General features: G+C 37.6%; 1 non-coding gene and 1 pseudogene across 1 annotated transcript; one reads left to right on the top strand and one right to left on the bottom strand.

The window, feature by feature from the left end:
- Nucleotides 1-8,208: 8,208 nt before the first annotated feature.
- On the bottom strand, nucleotides 8,209-8,284 carry Trnas-uga (transfer RNA serine (anticodon UGA)). Its single transcript has one exon. It is a non-coding gene; the product is annotated as a tRNA-Ser (tRNA).
- Nucleotides 8,285-16,548: 8,264 nt separating this feature from the next.
- Nucleotides 16,549-17,190, top strand: LOC114081493 (SUMO-conjugating enzyme UBC9 pseudogene; annotated as a pseudogene).
- Nucleotides 17,191-19,061: the final 1,871 nt, after the last annotated feature.

Consider the following 19,061-nt stretch of genomic DNA (forward strand, 5'->3'; position numbering starts at 1 on the left):
TTAAGCCAAGAGGGGTGTACATGCTGAACTACATGGTTTCCCAACATGTTATCAACCACCATAAACTACTGGGAGGGTCATCTGGCATCCCAGGTATTTCCCTGTCTCATGCTGATTGGTGGCTGCTAGGGGGTTGCTATGGATCCCCACCTAGCCTGACTGAGTCAGGGACACCTGGTGCAGCAGATCTCTCCTGTTATTTGTAGATAAACAACTCAGCATGGTGGGAATGTGCCTAGGAGTGCTCTGTGGGTCTTTCCAAGGACAAAGGTGATGTCCCTTCCTTGGACAGGCTTTGCTCTGAGGTAGAGGCTGGTTTTTCACTGGTACCAAAAACCAAAACAACATGCAAACAATAAAAGGCTACAGGTTATATCATAAATTATAAACATATGATTTTTTAAAGAATTTTTTTAGTTGTAGATGGACACAATACCTTTATTTTATCTATTTACTTATTTGTTTATTTATTTTATGTGGTGCTGAGGATCAAACCCAGTGCCTCACACATGCTAGGTGAGTGCTCTACCACTGAGCTACAACCCCAGCCCTAAACATATGATTTTTTGCTATTTTCATTCTATGCAAATTTTCATTCTGAATTTTACTGTGAATAGAACCGTTTTCAGAATAAGAAATTTAAAATGAATTAGGATACAACTTTATTTATTTATTTTTTTTAAAGAGAGAGTGAGAGAGAGAGAATTTTTAAATATTTATTTATTTTTGGTGGGCACAACATCTTTTGTTTGTATGTGGTGCTGAGGATTGAACCCGGGTCGCACGCATGCCAGGAGAGCGCGCTACCGCTTGAGCCACATCCCCAGCCCCAGGAAACAACTTTAAATCACACAAAGCATATAACAACTTCAGTGAGATATCTGGTGTCTCTTTGTAAGACAAAAGAGAGAAGGAGTATGGCACAATATGATTCCCTTGTTTAAATAACCAAACAATCTGTAAAAGAATTTTTAGTTGTTTATGTGGTGCTGAGGATTGAACCCAGGTCCTCATACATGCTAGGCAAGCACTCTACCACTGAGCTACATCTCAAACCCAAAAAGCAATTTTAATGAAATGAAATAAATTTCTCTTATTTTTAAATCTGGAGAATATTTTAACATGTTTTTACTTCTGAAATACAATAAATTGGAGGGGGAAGGATATACAAAGAAAAACCAAGTATTGGTCCTTATTTTGCCATAGCTTTATTAATTCAAGTTAGTCATTATGTTTTCATTGGATCTCAGTTTCATTACCTCTAAATTTAAGAGGAGGGAAAAAGTGTTTTCCAAATATCTTCCATTTCTAAAATCTAAGATTCCTTCAAAAGATGAAAACATAAAAAAGTGTCAGAGATAAAACTTTTTTTTTTTTTTTTGGTACTGGAAACAAACTCAGGGCCTTGCACATGCTAGCAAGTACTCTACTAAAGAGCTACATCCCTTTTTTTTTCTTTAACATTTATTTTTCAATTGTAATTGGACACAATACCTTTATTTATTTATTTATTTATTTATATGTGGTGCTGAGGGTCAAACTCAGGGCTTTGCATGTGCTAAGTGAGCACTCTACTGCTGAGCCACAATCCCAGTGATCCACAGAGAAACTTCTTGTTATTAAGTGATATAAATTTTAAATTGGACTAATTTTAAAACCATTTAACTAGCTTTCAAAGTTTTAACTAAAAAAGTTGAAGACAGAACTTGGAAAAAATTTGTGTTTGTGTACATATTTGTATGTATTTTAATGATTGGGGTTGTGGCTCAGCGGTAGAGCATTTGCCTAGCCTGGGGTTGATCCTTAGCACCACATAAAAACAAATAAATAAATAAAATAAAGGTATTGTGTCCAACTACAGATACACACACACACACACACATAGTAATGTGTATAATTAAAATGTTTTAAAAAATAAATAGAAGACCTTCAGTAAAGCCAACAATTTAATGTTTTAGAAAATAAACTGGGGGAAGATAATGAAAAATACTTCTGTTGTAGTCAGCTTTTACACCACTGTGACCAAAAGACCTGAAAAGAAAGTTTTACAGGAAGAAAATTGTATTTGGTCTCATGGTTTCAGAAGTCTTAGTTCATAGACAGCTGACTTGTAGAGATGGCAAAAGGTGCGACTTATGCAGTCGAGGGGGAGAAACAAAGAATGTCCACACGCTTCTGCCCTAGTCAATGCTTTATTCACTCAAATCATTTAATACAAATTCACTCTATAGGTTCTTAACCAAGAAAATGACAACCCTTAATGCTAGACATTGCAATAAACATAATCAATTCACAGCAAACAATTCTAGATGAATTCTAAGCACTGCAAACACACTTAATCATGATAGGCTCATGACAGACATTCCCTCTGCATGCTAAGCTCAAATGTCAGATCAAAAGTTTCAAGTCTTAGGCTTTAAGTCCAGCAGATGCACACTCACTTAGACTGAGGTGATCAGATCAGGAACTGAGGCAGGCTTCTCCAGGGATGGAGCTGGTTGAAGAGAGAGGGTTTTAGGGAGAAGCTGCAGCTCTCAAGATGTTGGCTAGCTGAATGTCTGTTCATTTGCTCCATTATTTATACCAGATTTTGGGGTTTTTGATCCCTCTTTCAATCCTTATCAGCTGCCACCGGATCTCTCAGTTATGTCATTTACCCTGGGGTTAACATCTGGTCTGGTGGTCCCATCCTTATCTTTTCACCTTTCCCGCTTAAGGGGTGAGGATACCATGCCAAAGGCTTCACTCTGAGTTTATCAGGGTGGGGAGAAGTGACTTCTTTGTGCCTGAGAGCCATACTGGAGGGCTCGGTAGGTGTGCCTGGTGAGACTGCAGGTTTCAAACTGGAGTTTTAAAAAGGAGTTGCTTAGGCTCAGGCCTAAGGCCATCCTCACTAGACTCCATTGTTTTGGACCAAAGTTGGTGGTGTTAGGTGTAGGACAGGCTGAACTAAGTTGTCTGTAGGGCAGGCTGAAGGAATGTTAGCTGCAGGATAACCCACGCACCCCCACCCCTCTTTATCACCTGTTTGTCAAGTCTGAATACTCAACCCCATTCAAGGCTGAGCACTCAACCCCCCCCCCCCCAAGGCTGAACACTTAACCCACTTGTGCCACAAGGCAGCTTGCAGACCCAGAGACCCCATTAGATTTGGGCTACAAAAACTCCCTCCTGGGGCTGGGGATGTGGCTCAAGTGGTAGCGCGCTCGCCTGGCATGCGTGCGGCCCGGGTTTGATCCTCAGCACCACATACAAACAAAGATGTTGTGTTTGCCAAGAACTGAAAAATAAATATTAAAAAAAAATTCTCTCTCTCTCTCTCTCTCTCTCTCTCCCCTCTTTTGCACTGCTGCAGTAAAGATTTCTTGGTGGCTCCGAGTGTTGTGGTCACTTTCCTTTCAGTAGAAATGTGTGGTGGAGGAAAGTAGCTCAGTACATGGCAACAGGAAGTGGAGAGTAGGGGGAGAGAGAGAGAGAGAGAGAGAGAGAGAGAGAGAGAGAGAGAGAGAGAGCGCTCTACTCAACAAGGAAAAAATTATATGCCCTAAAGATACAACCCCCCAAAAAACCCACCTCCTCCGGTCTCTCCCTACCTAACTACAGTTACCACTTAGTTAATCCCTATCAGGGGATTAATGCACTGATTGGAAGTCAGTCTCTCTCTCTCTCTCTCCTGCTGGGGATTCAACCCAGAGCCTTGTGCATGCAAGGCAAGCACTCTACCAACTGAGGTATATCCCCAGCCCCAAGACTCTTATAACGCAATCATTTCACCTCTAAACTTTCTTGTATTGTCTCATATGTGTGATTTGGGGGGACACCTCATATCTAAACCATAACAATTACCAAACAATCAGTAACTTTTAATATCTAAAAAGAAAATCAAATAATTAGAAAATCATACCAAAATAAAGAAAGAAAGAAGAAAATCAGGTCAAAAGTTTTTCTATAGTAGAGATTAACAACAATTTTCAGCATTTATTCTGCTTTAGGATGTTCCCAAAGTAATTTATGACAAAATTAAAATAATCAAATTGAAAGATTGAAAAAAAACCCTTTAGACTACAATAATTAGGTAGATTATTCCATAAGTAAATTGCTTTTAGATTCTCTACTTAAATTTTTGCTTTTAGTAGCTCTTCTTCTAGCTGTTGCCTTATTTTCATTCAATACATCCCTTTTCTGAACATATAATGTAAGTCTTTTATTTTCTAAAATCATCTGATTCTCCTCTTTCAACATTTTTTAAGATCTGAGGATTATATGCTAATAGTGAATGCAAGTGTTTTCCACTTTCATGCGGAAAATAAAATAATCTCTCATTGGAGTACACTTTCCTCAAGTGATGGTGACAAAGATCTCTCCATAAAATGTATTTATTCACGTTCTTCTCCTTTCTCTAAAGTATCACTATGTTGAGGATTTAAAATCAGTAGAGGAAGTGGTTTAATGTCTTTTTTTCTTCACCTCCATTGTAATAGCAACAGGATGGTGCTCCAACATTGCTTGAAATAAACTGGTACTGCTTGTGCAGGTTCATTGAGGTTTGCACTAAATGAGGTGGGTCTAATATTGCCATTGCAGATGCTTCAAAACAATATTTTTCATTGTAATTATTCCCAAGATTAATTTCCCTTCAGCAGGCAAGTTTGGAACTGCATATTCCAGAATCATTCCGTGACTGGAGAAAGGCATTATTTGTAGTGCCCTCAAATAATATAAAATAATATATCTGAATTCAGTTTTGTAATCTCTTTATTCAAACTTGAATTGCTTATTCCTGGAGGTATGATTTCTTTTTTGGTGGTGCTGGGGATTAAACCCAGGGCCTTGTGCATGCTAGGCAAGCACTCTACCGATAAACTATATTCCCAGCCCCATGATTATTTTTTTAAGGAATTACCCTGCAGGTGACTTAGTGTTGCAGATTATCTCATTTTCAATGGTACATGTTGTTGCAACCTTCCAAGTAAACCATTTCAGAGACACACCTGTGACAATATAATATAAATCGTGCCCAGTGAAAAAGCACTGCAGGTAAACTATAATTTCACCATTTTAAAGTGTGCAATTTGGGGTTGGGGTTGAGGCTCAGTGGTAGAGCACTTCCCTAACATGTGTGAGGCACTGGGTTAGATTCTCAGCACCACATACAAATAAATAAAATTCATTGACAACTAAAAAATATTTAAAAAATTAAAAATAAAGTGTGCAATTCAATGGCTTTTAGTGAATTCACTATGTTGTGAAACCATCAACACTCTCTAATTCCAGAACATTTTTATTGCTGTCCTTATGCCAGTACCACTCCTCCTTTTTGTAACTATAGCTTTGTAGTAAGTTTTGAATAAGGAACTGTGAGCACCCCCTGCCAACTTTATTCTTTTTAAAGGTTATTTTATGAATTTGAAAGTTAGCTTTTCCATAAGTTAATTGATGTGTAGTTTTCCATTGCTGTGAGAAAAATACCCAAGAAATCAAAGGAGGAAAATTTATTTTGGTTAACAGTTTCAGAGGTTTCAGTTCATGGTCTGCTGGCTCCATTGCTTGTGGTAAGGCAGAATATCATGGTGGAGGGCCCATGGTAGAGCAAAGCTGCTCAACTCACTGTGTTCAGGAAGTAGAGAGAGACAAATAAGGAGAGGAGGAGGAGGAGATGATGGAGAAGATGAGGAAGAAGATGAAGGCAATGAAGAAGAGCATGAAGAATAAGAAAAGGAGAAAGAGGAGGCCAGCATCCCAATATACCCTATAGGGGCACACCTCCCAATAACCTACTTCCTCCAACCAGGCCTTATTTCCTAAAGTTTCCACCAACTTTATATAGTGTACCAGTTTAGAAGCAAAGCCTTAAACACATGAGCCTTTAGGGGAGATTGCAGATCCAAACTATAACATAGATGTGTACATCTACTTTTTTGTGCTTATAATTTAGCACTATATTTGTTTACATTTCTCTCAATTGCATATGGCACACATCACACTCTGTGTGATGTATATTTTGATAAATTATAACTACTTGTAGTATTTTTTTTGTACCAGGGTTTGAACTCAGGGGCACTCGACCACTGAGCAACATCCCCAGCTCTATTTTGTATTTTCTTTAGAGACAGGTCTCACTGAGTTGCTTAGTGCCTCACTAAGGTGCTGATGCTGGTTTTGAACTTGTGATCCTCCTGCCTTAGCCCCCAGAGCTGCTGGGATTATAGGCATGTATCACTGTGCCCAGCCTTTTTATTTTTAATTTTTTATTTGTTCTTTTTAGTTATACATGACAGTAGATTATATTTTTAATTAATTAATTAATTTTAATTAGGTATATATGACAGCAAATGTATTTTCATTCCTTGTACACAATTGCTGCACAACTTTTCATTTCTCTGATTGTACACGATGTAGCGTTGCATCGTATGTACAGTCATACATGTACCTAGGGTAATAATGTCCATCTCATTCAACCATCTTTCTGGCCCCCATACCCCCTTCCCTCTCCTCCCTCCCCTTTGCCTAATCAACTTTCCTCCTTTTTTCCCATGCCCCCTTCCCCCCATTATGGATCAGCATCCACTTATCAGAGAGAACTTTCTGCCTTTGGTTTTTGGGGATTGGCTTACTTCACTTAGCATGATAATGGTGGAATGTAGTTTGGCATATCATACATACATGGAGTATAACTTCCCATTTTTGTGGTGGTAAATGATATGGAGTTACACTGGTTGTGTATTCATATATGAATATAGGAAAGTCCTGTCCGATTCATTCTAGTCTTTCCCATTCCTATCCCCCTTCTGTCCCCCCCACTTCTGCCAGTCCAATCTGGTGCCTCCACTCCTCCCCCCTTACCCTCCCACCTATTATGAGTCAGCATCTGCATATCATAGAGAACATTCAGCCTTTGGTTTTTCAGGATTGGCTTATTTTACTTAGCATCCATCCACTTACAGGCAAATGCCATAATTACATTTTTCATTAAGGCTGAACAATATTCCATTTGTATGTGTATCACATTTTCTTTATCCATTCATCTGTTGAGGGTCACCTAGGTTGTTTCCATAGCTTAGCTATATTGTGAATTGAACTGCTATAAACATTGATGTGGCTGGGTCACTATAGTATGCTGATTTTAAATCTTTTGGGATAGCTGGGTCAAATAGTGGTTCCATTCCAAGTTTTCTGAGGAATCTCCATACTACTTTCCAATTTGCAGTCCAACAAAGCATGAGTGTATCTTTTCCCCCTACATCCTCACCAATGTTTATTGTTACTTATATTTTTCTTTCTTTCTTTCTTTTTCTTTCTTTCTTTCCTTCCTTCCTTCCTCCCTCCCTCCCTCCCTCCTTTCTTTCTTTCTTTCTTTTTGGTACTGGGTATAGAACTCAGGGACACTCAACCACTGAGCCACATTCCCTAGCCATATTTTGTATTTTATTTAGAGACAGGGTCTCACTGAGTGGCTTAACTCCTCGCTTTTGCTGAGGGTGGCTTTGAACTCGTGATTCTCCTGTCTCAGCCTCCCAAGCCCCTGGGATTATAGGCATGTGCCACCATGCCTGGCATTGTTACTTGTATTCTTGATAATTGCCATTCCAACTGGAGTGAGATGAAACCTCAGTGTAGTTTTAATTTGCATTTCTCTAATTGCTAGAGAAGTTGAACCTTTTTTCATATATTTGTTGACTGATCATATTTCTACTGTGAAGTGTCTATTTAGTTCCTTTGCCCATTTATTGATTGGTGTTAAGTTTTTTGAGTTCTTTATGTATCCTGGAAATTAATGCTCTATCTGAGGTGCAGGTGGCAAAGATTTTCTCCCATTCTGTAGGCTCTTTCTTCACATTCTTGATTGTTTCCTTTGCTGTGAAGAAGCTTTTTAGTTTGATACCATCCCATTTATTGATTCTTGATTTTACTTCTTGGGCTTTAGGGGTCTTGTTGAGGAATTTGGTTTCTAAACTGACATGATGTTAATTTGAGCCTACTTTTTCTTTTAGTAGGTGCAGGGTCTCTGGTCTAATGTGTAGATTCTTGATCCACTTTGAGTTTTGTGCAAGGTAAGAGAGAGATAGGTGTCTAATTTCATTTTGTTACATATGGATTTTCCAGTTTTCCCAGCATCAGAACCTATCTTTTCTCCAATGTGTTTGTGCACCTGGCTTTTTTGTAGTAGATTTATGTCAACATGCATACTTCAAACCCATCTTATTTATTTATTGGTACTGGGGATTGAACCCAGGGCCTTTTGTATTCAAGGCAAGCACTCTACCAACTGAGCTATATCCCCAGCCCATGTTATTTATATTATTCAAGGGTCATGTATATATGTGTTTGCATATATATATGTGTGGGTATATAATCTCCCTTTTGGTTTTATTTATCTAGTAGAATCCTGATGCAAATTTTAGTACTGAGAGTTATCCTGGTTTAATAGAATCTTTTTAAAAAATATTTATTTTTTAGTTGTAGTTGGACACAATACCTTTATTTTATTTATTTATTTGTTTGTTTTATGTGGTGCTGAGGAACAAACCCAGGGCCTTGCATGTGCTAGGAAAGTGCTCTACTGCTGAGCTACAACACCAGCCCTACAATCTTAAAGATGAGTTTTCTGAATTGGTTCTGAGTTTTCTGAAATTGATTCTGTTTTCAATGGTAAAGAAGTCTTTATGCATTGGGCATGTGGTACATGCCTAAATATCCCAGCTATCTTTGAAGCTAAGGCAGGAGGATTGCAAGTTCAATGGTAGCCTCAGCAACTGAGTCAGACCCTGTCTCCAAATAAAAACCAAAAAGGGTTGGTGATGTAGCTCAATGGTAAAGCAACCCTACATTCAATCTTCAGTATCATAAAAAAAAAGAAGTCTCTATGGATTCAACATGATTCATTGTCAAAATTGCAATGGTTTTTTTAGAGAAATAGAAAAATATTTAAATTTGTTTGCAACCACAAAGACCTTGAATAGCTAAAGCAATCATGAGAAAAAAGAACAAATAGAAGGTCCCACATTTCCTGATTTCATATAGTATTACAAAGCTACCCAAATCAAAACAGTAGGGCACTAATATGAAAACAGACATATAAACCATGGAGAACAGAATAGAGAGCCCACAAATAAACCTACATGTACATGGTCAATTGTTCACAAGAGCACCAAGAATATATAATAGGGAAATGATGGTTTCTTCTATAAATGGTGTTGCAAATACTGTATATTCAGATGCAAAAAAAAAAAAAAAAGAAAGGAAAAGAAAAGAGACACCTTATAGTACATACAAAAATCAACTCAAAATGAATCAAAGATTTTAATGTATGACCCAAACGCTGTGCCTGATTTGTTTTATACTCTCCTCTAGGTCCATCCATACTTTTGAAAAGATAGGATCTCATGATTTTTAATGGATGAAAAGTATTCCATGTTGTGTTAACACACATTCCATTGTGTATTTAAAGCCATTCATCTGTTGATGGATATTTAAGCTTATTTCACATTCATCTGTTGTAGATAATGTTGCAATAAAATAGGAGTGCAGGTGTCTTTTTGATATGTTGATTTCATTTCCTTTGGATATATATATACTCAGTAGTGAGATGGCTGGACTATATGGTAAATTTATTTTTAGTTTCCTTTAATTTTGTGGTGCTGGGGATTAAACCCAGGGCCTTGTGCATGTGAGGTAAGCATTTTACCAACTGAGCTATATCCCAGCCCTATTTTTTGTTTCTTGAGAATCCTACATACTGTTTTCCATAATGGTTGAACTAATTTACCTCCCTATCAAGATTGTATATGAGTTCCTCATTCCTCACACCCTCCCCAACATTTGTTACTTTTTGTCTTTTTAATAATAGCCATTCTCACCATGGTTAAGTGATATCATCATTTGGTTTGCACTTCCTAATGATTAATGATACTGAGTATTCTTTCATATATTTTTTGGCCATTTGTGTATCTCCTTTTGAGAAATGTTTGTTCAGATCTTTATCCCATATTTAAATTGGGTTATTTGTTTATTTTTTATTTTTTTGCCATTGAATTGTTTGTATTCCTTATATATTCTGGATTTTAGGCCCTTGTCAGATATATGGCTTGCAAATATGCTCTCCCATTCTGTAGGTTGTCTCTCTGATTTTATTTATTTGAGTCTTCTTTTTTAGTTTAGCTAAGGTTTGTTAATGTTTTATCTTTAAATAAAACAATTTTAATCTCTGTTCATTTTTCTAGTCTCTATTTCATTTATTTTTTTGCTCTCATCTCTATTATTTTATTATTTTCTTCTGCTACCTTTTTTTGAGTTTATTTTTATTTTTATTGTCAAGAATGGATAGCTGTTCAAATTGATGTTTTTGTGTTGGGGCAATCACTGGGGTATTTTATTCTGCCTTATCGCCCTGATATTTTGATTGGTCATATATTAATTGATATGTTCATCCCCTTCTCAGACAATGCAAGCAATCTAGCACTCTTTTTTTTAGGGCTTAGAAAAACATAAATTTATTAACAATTCTTGAGGCCAGAGGTATAAAAACACTGCAGCACTCTCATCCAGAGACTCTAAGGGAAAATCCCTTTCAATAACATTCCCAGCCTCTAGAAGGTGCTTGTGTGCCTTGCCTCATGGCCCAGCCCCTCCATCTTTGTTGTGGCTCAGTAGTAGAGCTCTCTCCTTGCACTGTGAGACCCTGGGTTAGAACCTCAGCACCACACACGGAGTATAACTTCCTGTATTTTTTTTAGTTGTAGCTGGACACAATATCTTTATTTTTATGTGGTGCTAAGGATCGAACCCAGGCCCTTGCACATGCTAGGCAAGTGCTCTACCGCTGAGCCACAAATCAGACCTGCCAACTTCTCCCTCTTAAAGCTAACATTAGGCTAAGTCCTCACACTTTCGTAACTTTGGTTCCACTTCTGCCTCTCTTGTCTTACAAATAAGGACTCTAAGAATGAGATTGGCTTCACTGGATAATTCAAATATGTTTCCCTACTTCAAAGTTACTGGATTAGCAACCTTAATTCATCTGCAACTTTTTTTAAAAAAAAAATTCTTTTTAGTTAGACCTCCATTTTATTTATTTTTATGAGGTGCTGAGAATCGAACCCAGTGCCTCACACATGCCAGGCAAGTGCTCCTCTGCTGAGCCCCAGCCCCAGCCCCAGCCCCTGCAATATTTTTTTTATAAATTAAATTTTATTGGTTCCTAGTTATATATGACAGTAGAATCCATTTTGATAGAATTAGACAAGCATGGAATATATCTTATTCTAGTTAGGACCCCATTCTTGTGGGTGGACATGATGGTGGGATTCACGAAATTGAGCACTGTTAAATTTCATTTATCTCACTCTTAACTTATATAATCTAGCTACAGTGTGTTCAAATTTTGTGCATTTTATTTATTATATTCATCATTTTCATTTCATTGATTTTCATTTATTCACAGAGCCATGATCTTCCACCTAAGATCATTTTACTTCTGCCTGAATAAAATGCTTTCTTTCTATGGGTCTGCTAATGACATGTTTCCTTGTTTTTAATCTGAAAATATCAGGAAAAAGATAATTCTATTTTATATTGGCTCATAGATTCTCCTTTGTTAGGTGACAAAGCATGGAAAAACTAATCTTTCACCATAGTTAAAGGGATTGGTTACTTGCTAAAAAAAATCATAAAAAACCCCTTCCAGATATATGGAAAGAAATGCTATTAAATATGGTGACTAGTATCTGCTGATGAAAGAACCAATAGAATTCACATTATCTCAGAAGACATATTATGAGTCTTTTAGTTTCTCTTTCAATCCACTTTATTTTATCAGTGATGAACCTGAGTTCTAGAAAATTAATAAATTTTTTATTAAGAATACCCGTTGAGTTAGTGTTTGATCCTGGACTAAAATTCAGGTCTTCTCACTTGTAGCAGGAAGGGTTTTGTATGATTAGTGGAAAATTTTGGTGATAGCTAAGCATGTTTTCATTTCAGGTGACTTTATTTCTAAAGAAGGAGTAGTGTCTAGAGAGGACTCTCTGTTAAGGAGGGATTAGACATAGCTTTATCCAATGGCAGTTCTAGGTGAACATCTTGGCAACAAATGAAGAAGCAAAAAATTTTAAGATATTGCAGGTGGGAAAATGAAACAACCATATCCAAATATACATATATATATATATATATATATATATATATATATATATATATATATATATATATTTTTAAAACCCCTATCAGGTCTCTAAATATATGAGAAGCAGATTCCCTATGATCTAATTGTCTAACCTTATGCCACTACCACACTTCTTTTTAATTTTAATTTTTTTTTTGTACCAGGGATTGAACTCAGGGGCACTCGACCACTGAGCCACATCCCCAGTCCTATTTTGTATTTTATTTAGAGACAGGGTCTCACTAAGTTGCTTAGCACCTCACTTTTGCTGAGGCTGGCTTTGAACTCAAAATCCTCCTGTCTCAGCCTCCCAAGCCATTCGAATTATAGGCCTGCGCCACCACACTTGGCCAGGATTGCATTTTAATCCGTCAATTTTTTTTATTGCGCAGTATTGTCATCTTTATATTATCTTCTAATGCATGAACATGTAATGTCTTTCAGAATCTTTATTTCAACAAAATTTTGCACATTTCAAAATATAAGTGTTTCATCTCTTTGGTTAAATGTAGCCCGTGGTGTTTTATTATTTATGATATTATTGTAAAGGGTATTGTTTTCTTAATTGCCATCTCAGATCATTATGGTTGCTATATATGAAGACAAGCAATTGCTTTTTGGCACTGGGAATCAAACCCAGGGCCTCACACATGATTAGGTGAGTGGTCTACCACTGAGCTACATCCCCAACCCCAGGGATTTAATCCAGGGTGCTTAACCACTGAGCCACATTCCCAGAACTTTTTGTTATTTATTTACTTTTAAAAAAATTTTTTTAGTTATAGACAGGCACAATAACTTTATTTTATTTTTATGTGGTGCTGGGGATTGAACCCCAGTGCCTCATGCATGCTAGGCAAGCTCTCTACCACTGAGCCATAACCCCAGCCCCTTTTGTTTTTTATTTTGAGATAGGGTTTTGCTAAGTTGCTTAGGGCCTCTGCTAAGTTGCTGAGGCTGGCTTTGAACTTGAGATCCTCCTGCCTCAGCCTCCTGAGCCACTGGGATTACAGGTATGTGCCACTGTGCCCAGCAGAAAAGTGAGTTTTGATACATTGTGTAATCATCAAATCAGTAATTAGCACATTTATTGCCTCAAACATTTATTATTTCTTTGTGGTAAGATATTCAATATCAATTCTAGATATTAAAAAAATTTTTTTTAGTTGTAGGTGGATACAACATGTTTATTTTATTTGTTTATTTTTATATGGTGCTGAGGATCAAACCCAGTGGCTGACGCGTGCTAGGTGAGCACTCTACCACAGAGCTACAACCACAGCCCCTCTTCTAGATAGTTTGAAATATACAATACATCATTAGGTTGATCTTGTACCCTGTAGTTTTACTGAATTCATTCATTAGCTCTTATATATTTGTGTGTGTATGTGTGTGTGTGTGTGTGCGTGTGTGCACATGCGCATGCGCGCAGTGTGTGCACACGCATGCACGTATTCTTTGAGTTTTTCCTTGTCATGTTATCTGTGAATTGAGATAGTTTTCCTTCTTCCTTTCTTAACCAGATGCCTTTTATTAATTCTCTTGCTTACTTGTTTAGGCCAAACTTACAGTAGTATAATGTTAAATAGAGGTGACTGAAGCAAGCAAGCATCCTTGTATTGTTTCTGATTTTAGGGTGAAATTTTCAGTCTTCATCATTGAGCATGATATTAGCTGTGAACTTTTATCATGTTGACTAAGCTCCCTTTTAGTTTTACTGTTTTGAGTGCTTTTGCAATGAAAAGATGTTGGATTTTTTTTTTCGTACTGGGGATTGATCTCAGGGGTACTCATATCCCCAGCCTTGTTTTCTATTGTATTTAGAGACAGGGTCTCACTGAGTTGTTTAGAGCCTAGCTTTTGTTGAAGCTGGCTTTGAACCCACAATCCTCCTGTCTCAGCCTCCTGAGCTGCTGGGATTATAGGCTTACACAACTGCACCAGGCAGATAATGGATTTTTTGAAAGGTGTGCTGTAGCAGTTGAGATGATCATCTGTTATTTTCTTTTGTTCTATCAAAGTGTTGTTAATTTATTTTTGTATATTGAACGCCTTTGTATTCCTAGGATAAATCTTACTTGATTATTATGTTTAATGATTTTTTTTGGGGGGGTTACTAGGGATTGAACTCAGGGGCACTCAACCACTGAACCACATTCCCAGCCCTATTTTGCATTATATTTAGAGACAGGGTCTCACTGAGTTGCTTAGGGCCTTGCTAAGTTATTGAAGCTGGCTTTGAACTTGTGATTCTCCTGCCTCTGCCTTTCAAGCCACTGGGATTACAGGCCTGAACCACTGTGCCCCACAATCCATTATTTTTCCATTATCTATTTGAATTTCTGCTCAGTACTTTATTTCCTTCTTTTTTTCTAGCTAATGTTTGGAAAAGTATAAATGGCAGCCGCACCCCAGAGAAAAACCCCAACAGCTTTGAGTTTAGTTTGCTCTTATTTACTAGTGTCTTAAGGTATAAACTATTGAATTGAGATTATTGAATTGAGACCTATTTGGTGGTATATAATTGTTTATAGTATCTTCTTAAAATTATTTTTATTTTTTTAAAAATATTTTTTAGTTGTCAGTGGATTTTTTATTTATTTTTATACAGTGCTGAGGATCGAACCCAGGGCCTCACACATTCCAGGTAAGAGCTCTACCACTGAGCCACAACTCCAGCCCCATTTTTATTTTTATAAGGCTGGTAGTAATGTTTTCACTTTCAGTTTTTATTTTAGTAAGTTAGGTTATTTATTTTTTAATCTTTTTCTCTTAACATAGGCATTTAGAGCTATAAATGTTCTGGTGAGCATTGCTTCTGTTACATCACAAAAGTTCTTATATGTTGTACTTTCATTTTCAATCTTTTATTTTCTTATTTCAAATATGATTTCTATTTTCACCCACTAGTTGCGGGAGTGTTGCTTAGTTTCCACATACCATGTATTTATTAATTGTTTGATTTTCCTTTGTTATTAAGTTCCAGATTCATCTCACTGTGCTCAGGGAACATACTTTATATCTTTTCCTTTTAAATTTATTGAGGTTTGGTTTGTCACTTGTAATATGTTCTGTTCTGAAAAAATAAGACATGTTCACTTGAGAAGGACATATATTCTGGTCTTGTTGGTATTTTCTATGTGTGCCTGTTAGGTTTGTTGGCTTATAGTATTTTTCAGGTTTTTTATGAAGTATCCAACTATTACTGCTGAGAGCCATAGCCAAGTAGGAATGATGCATGGCATTTTTGGTTGAAAGGTGACACCAGCAAGCCATTGAGATGATAATGATTATGTTAAGATGTGCATTCAATTGGAGATTAGACCCCTGCTGTCCACCTGGCCTGCTACTTTGGAGCTCTCGAGGGACTCCCGGAGAGTTCCCATTGGTTGGGGAAGTACGGTAGGAGGGAATTCCGGAGGAGGGATTTCCTGTTGGTGTGGTGTGTCCAGGCAGAAGGCCGCTTGTGTGGCATTCGCGGGAGTTTTGGAAATAAAGTTTGTTCCTGCTTGAGTGGCTCGTGATTTTATGCCCAGCCAGACTGCGGCATATTACCATGAAACAATTTGTTCTTTCTATTATGTTTTGTATATATATGCTTGAATTACTAACTCTTCTTAATTAATATATAATGTTCTTCTTTGTCTCAATAGTATTTTACTTATAGTCTATTTTGTGTGATATAGTATAATTACACAGCAGTTTAGTTACTACGTAATATGTAATATATTTTTCTGTCCTTTAACTTTCATCCTATTTGCATCTTTGGATCTAAACTGGAACTCTTGTAGATAGCATATAATTTGATCATATTATTTAATCCACTCTTCTAATGTTTATCTTTGATTAGAGAACTTTATTTATTTATTTATTCATTTATTTGTGGTATTGGGGATTGAATCCATGGCACTTGATTCTGAGCTATGTCCCCAACCCTTTCCATTTTTAATTTTTGAGAGGGGTCATTGCTAAATTGCCAGGATTGGGCTTGAATTTGCAAACCACCTGACTCAAGACTTCCAAGTAGCTAGGGTTATAGGTATATACCATTTGATGTGGCTTAATCAATTTATTTTAAAATTAATTATTGATATTAAAAACTTACGCAATTTCAATATTAATTTTCTATATATGTTATACCTTTTAAGCCTCTTTTCCTTTGCTAGTGCTTTCTTTTGTGTTTAGTTAATTATTGTAGTGTACCATTTTGATTCCCTATTCATTTAATTTTGTGAATATTTAATATATTTTCTTTGTGATAACCATGATATTTGTAGATAATAAATTTCTGAGACAAGGGAGCGCCACCATGATGGACCAGCCTCAATGCACCTGCTTCAACGCTCCAGCCTCAATGCATGGGCCTCTGCTGCCCAGGGATTTTGAACATGTCTGGATTGTCAGGGATTGCTCTCAGCAGACTAGCCCAGGAGAGAAAAGCTTGGAGGTAGTATCACCCCTTTGGCTTGGTATCTGCCTGGACTAAGAATTTGGATCGCACGATGAACCTAATGAACTGGGAATATGCCATCCCAGGAAAGGAGGGGACTCCATGGAAAGGAGGCTTGATCAAGCTGGGAATGCTCTTCAAAGATGATTATCCATCCTTACCACTGTAAATTTGAGCCACTGATGTTTCCCCTGAATGTGTACCCTTCTGGTACTGTGTGTCTGTACATCCTGGAGGAGGACAAGAACTGCAGGCCAGACATCACAATCAAGCAGATCTTATTAGGAATACAGGAACTTCTAAACGAACTAAATATCCAAGACCCCAGTCACGCAGAGGCCTACAGGATTTACTGCCCAAACAGAATGGAATATGAGAAAAGTGTTTGAGTACAAGCCAAGAAGTTTGTACCCTCACAGGCAGCAACCCTGTGGCACTGCAAAAGGAGGAATTGGTTTGGCAAAAACTTGTTTACCCTTTTGCAAATCTCAAGTCACTCTTATAGTTCCCAGTTGCATGGGAAGGTGGGGGAGGGGGCGCCATCTTTCATTTCTGCCACTGGCATACAGTTCTGAATTAGCTGAATTGCCCCTGTTTTTCATTCAGAGTCTCTTCCTTCAGTCTTTTGTATTTTTTGATTGTTATGTAAAACTTGCTTTCATTTTAATATTGATGTCAGTATTTTAACTGCTGTAAAATTATGAACTTTTAAATTTGAGTAAACCCCTAGGAGATAATTCAGGTATTCTTCACTGTTCAGAGCTGTCTCAGCCTCCAGCAGGCTGTCCTTGAGCTTAGCTAACATAATAAAGGCTAACTATGAAAAATCCATAGGCAACATCATACTAAATAGGAAAAAACTGAAAGCATTTCCTCTAAAATCAGAAACAAGACAAGAATGTCTAACATTCTTAAATAAATAAATAAATAACACCAGAAAATTGGTTTCTTTGAAAAAAGACTATAAAGAATTGATGCGAAATAATTGATGCAAACAAAGTCATAAATAGAAGACATTTGACAACAAAACTCTAAATATTACTTTCATTATGATTAAGAAATGGGCTTGCTTTTCCCATGTGACACCAACTGAGCCTTAGTCATATATAAGTGCAGCTGAAGCTTTAAAATTACATCAACTTATTTCATTTATGTGAAAAGCCCATTCTCCCTCCCTTCCCACATCCTTCTCTCAGAACCTGGCTGTTGGTAATGTGCCTCAGATCCAAGGTCAGCAGGATCTTGACCGGCACCTACACCATTTTAGGTGGGGAGCCATTTTATCTAGCTACTCCTAAGTTTCGACTTAGGAGCCATTTTATCTAGAGATTCCGAGACAATGCTGCTTAGCCTCCCATAAGTACATGTGTCTGCTAGAGGGTCGACCCCACCCCAACCCATGACAGAACTCCTAAAGCATGCTTGTGAAATTCCTCTTGCAGGCTATAAAGCTGCTCTGTGAGTGCCGCCATGATACACTGCTGCTCTCCTCAGAGGGACAGCCTTGTGAGTTTGCTCCATGCTCTGACAATAAATGTCTGTCTCGTTGGGGCAAAAGGTGTGACATCTGCAGTAGAGGGGAGAGAATGTCCACGTGCTTCTGCCCTTTTCAATACTTTATTCACTCAAATCACTCAATACAATTTCACTCTATAGGTTCTTTTTTTTTTTTTTTTGGTGCTGGTGATTGAATCCAGGGCCTTGTGCATGTGAGTCTATAGGTTCTTAATCAAGAAAATGACAACCCTTACTGCTAGATACTGCAATAGACATAATCAATTCACAGCAAACAATTCTAGATGAATTCTAAGCACTGCAAACACACTTAATCATGACAGGCTCATGACAGACATTCCCTCTGCATGCTAAAGCTCAAGTGTCAGATCAAAAGTCTCAAGCCTTGGGCTGGGGATGTGGCTCAAGCGGTAGCGCGCTTGCCTGGCATGTGTGCGGCCCAGGTTCCATCCTCAGCACCACATACAAACAAAGATGTTGTGTCCGCGGAGAACTGAAAAATAAATATTAAAAAAAAAATCTCAAGCCTTAGGCTTTAGGTCCAGCAGATGCACACTCACTCAGACTGAGGTGATCAGATCAGGAACCAAAGTAGGCTTCTCCTGGGATGGAGCTGGTTGAAGAGAGGGTCTTAGGGAGAAGCTGCAGCTCTCACCAGGGTCAAGATGTGACTGTAGAGTTTGAGAGCAGTGAGAACAACACAGAGGATCAGACAAACGATGAAAAGTGTTGGGATGTCAGTCCAAGTTCTCATCAGGGTCTCCAGCTTGTGTGCATCATTGTTGGCTGGCTGAATATCAGTTTATTTTCTCCAATATTTATACCAGATTTTGGGGCTTTTAAAAATATTTATTATTTAATTGTAGGTGGACACAATATCTTTATTTCAATTTTTTTAATATGGTGCTGAGGATCAAACCCAGTGCCTCATGCGCG

The sequence above is a fragment of the Marmota flaviventris genome, chromosome X, assembly GCF_047511675.1.
Source record: "Marmota flaviventris isolate mMarFla1 chromosome X, mMarFla1.hap1, whole genome shotgun sequence".
NCBI lineage: Eukaryota > Metazoa > Chordata > Mammalia > Rodentia > Sciuridae > Marmota > Marmota flaviventris.